This window comes from Hippopotamus amphibius, chromosome 13 (assembly GCF_030028045.1).
Source record: "Hippopotamus amphibius kiboko isolate mHipAmp2 chromosome 13, mHipAmp2.hap2, whole genome shotgun sequence".
NCBI classification, from domain to species: Eukaryota; Metazoa; Chordata; class Mammalia; order Artiodactyla; family Hippopotamidae; genus Hippopotamus; species Hippopotamus amphibius.
Window position 1 is genome coordinate 103,625,466 of NC_080198.1, and position 2,860 is coordinate 103,628,325.

Genomic DNA, 2,860 nt, shown 5'->3' on the forward strand with positions numbered 1-2,860 from the left:
GCAGGGCCCCGCGGCAAACACTGTCGTCAGCAAAGCCTTTCTTAGTGGCGATTACCACGCCCGCTGACCCGGCCGCCCGCTTCCGGGGACATCTGACCCCCTGGAACGGGGGCTGTGAGGGGGCAGCTGGGGGCCTCCCGCCTGCGGCCGGGGTGCTGGGCGGTGGGGGCGGGCGGTCACACCCCACCCCTGGAGAGAGGTGACCCCACACGTGCCGCGACCCTTTCTGCCTGAGGGGCCGCCTGCGGATCTGGGACGGTCCAGCAGGTAGCGCCCGGTCTCCTGAGCCCCCAGACCTGGGCACAGGGGTGCCGGGGAGGCGGGGCCGCAGCTCCGCCCCGGGGAGGGGGAGGGGGTCCCCCGGGAGTGTTGTCGACCCCACGGAGGGAAGTGGGGAGAAGGGAGGAGGACGTGGGGGTCTGCGCAGACCTTCCCTTCTCTTATCTGGTCAGGAGGTGGCTCGTCTCTGCTGAGATCCAGCATCCTTAGGTAGACGTGGTCTCAGCGAACGCCCACTGTGCCTCTGTCTTCTTGGCCTAATTCCTGCTTATTGGGACCCTTATTCATGCTGCTAGACCCACTCCTTGCGTACCGCCCACAGCTGCGCTGCTGGCACTGCTGTGTTTTACAGACAGCATCGTTCCTGAGTGTCGTGCCTAACACATGGACCTGTGGGCCCAGAGGGCAGCAACGCCTCCTGCTGACGGCACGGCCGTCCCCCCTCGAGTCAGACAGACACTCGCCCCCCTGTAAGCCAGGCTGTGAGAAAGGAGGCTGGGTCACAGCTGGAGGGCTCACCCCAGGTCCGCCTGACTCTCCAGCTGCAGGAGTGCCCTTCGCTTCACACCGGACACTGTGTGCAGATACGTGTGCATATGTGAGTGTGTGCTCACAGGTGTGCGTGTGAGTGTGCACCTGCGCCCAGGGACTGCTGCACGCTTGGGGGTAGGAGCTCTGTCAGGGCTGTGGACCCGCCGCGCACATCACTCAGCAAAGGCTGGGACGTGCCTGGCATCCTGGGCTCTCCTTCTGCGGCAGCCGCGGGGGTGCCGGCCGCCCTGTTCTGAGGCGGAAGCAGAGTGGCTTAGCCGGGGACCAGGAGCCACCGAGGACCAGGAGGGAAAGGGCCTAACGTCTCTCTGTCTCTTTCTCACGTTGCCTGTCTGCACTGCTACCATGCTCTTAACTGGGAGGCAGGGTTTGTGTGTTCTGAGCTGGTAGAGACGTGTGTACACGCGTGTACAGGCACACAAGTTCTCTCAGCACAAATCTCTGTTCCAAGGGCCTTTCTGCGTGTGCCCTGGGGGGGCGCCCGGCAGCTGCGCAGGCCACAATGGGCCCAGCTGGCCGAGCTCGGGGCCCCGGCCTTGGGCCGTGATGTTCCCGCCTCTGCTTAGTCACGCAGCAGATTCCTTTCAGGGATCTGCTCTGAGGCCCCCGCTTTCCTAAAAATAGTGAGTGTGACTGGGGCCGAGGGCGTGCGAGATGCTGGTGGGGAGGCAGGTGCTGGGCGGGCACTGGTGCTTGGATTTGGGGTCAGGGCGGTGGGTCGCCTCGCTCTGAATTCAGCCCCAGACAGCGTCCAGAGTCCCCAGCGCTGGAGTCCAGATCACGCCTGGATGCGAGGGCAGGGCTGACGGACGAGGGGCCCGGGGGAGCCGGGTCTCCGGGAGGGTGTTCCCCAGGTCCTCCACTCGCACGCCCAGGGCCCACCTTCCCTGTCCCGCAGGGCTGAGGAGAGAGGGGCGCAGGGGTGACAGGCACCGGTGTGAGGAATGGGCCTGCTCTGGGGGGCGCAGCCTTGGGCTCAGAGGCACGGCTGCCGGAGCGGGGCCCCAGCGCGGAGTGGGTGGGGAGCTCTTGTGTGGGACACCAGGGGGCAGTGGGTGGTGCGAAGGGAGCCCAGGGTGACTTACTGGTGGGTTTTGCCGCCCCCAACCCTAAAGCGCTTGCAGGCGTGCGAGCAGAGGCACAGGCGTCGGTGCCCCGAGGAGCTCTGGGCGCGTGGCCGCCAGGGTGTGCGTGAGTGCCCGGCCGCCTCGCCTGCAGGGCTCCGCCCCTTCCTCTCACTTCTCAACGCCGCCCTGGTGGTGCCCGGGCCCCTGAGCGGTCCCCAAGGGTGGGCTGGGTGCGGTCAGATGCAGCACGTGGGGCGCCCGCAGAGCGGGCCGAGCGCTGTGCCTGGCGCGGCTCCGAGCGCGCCGCGTGCCTGTGAGATCCCGCTCTGAGCACACCTGTGCGGTGCTGCCCCGCAGGGTGCATGCGTGACGTACACCTGTGTTCAAGGCTCCACCACACGCAGCAGGTAAGTCTGCACGGGTGAACCCGGAGGGCGTGTGAGGAGGGATGGGTGCTGCCGATGTCATCCCATGACAGAGTGGGGTTCTGTCAGCGAGCCCGTTCAGGGAGCCAGTCACAGCAAGGCGTGTCTCAGCAGCTGCTACGTGGAGAGAGTCCTAGGCTCTTGCCCCAAACCGTGGAGATGATACAATGTCACAAGGAGCAAATGCCCTGAAATTAAAATTAAGCCGTCAAGAGGAACGGCAAGAGATGGAAAGGGTGAGAAAAGTGGCGTTCCCGTTCAGAAATCTCATTAAATTTGTGGTGCAGAAAATGGACACACCCACGAGGACCTTGTACTTCCACAGGGTGGTTTCAGAGGAGGGGTGACAGGGGAGGTGATAGCTGCCCCGTGATGGAAGGAGGGATGCGAACGTGGGGGTGGGGTGAGGGGCCGCGGCTCAGACGCTGGTCCGGGTCGGGGCGGGCGTGCACCTGCGGCCCCCCGGCTGCCCCTCCCCCCGCCCCCAACTGCCTGACTGCGGCCCGGCTCTGGCTGTTTTTGGTGAGACGTGGCGAC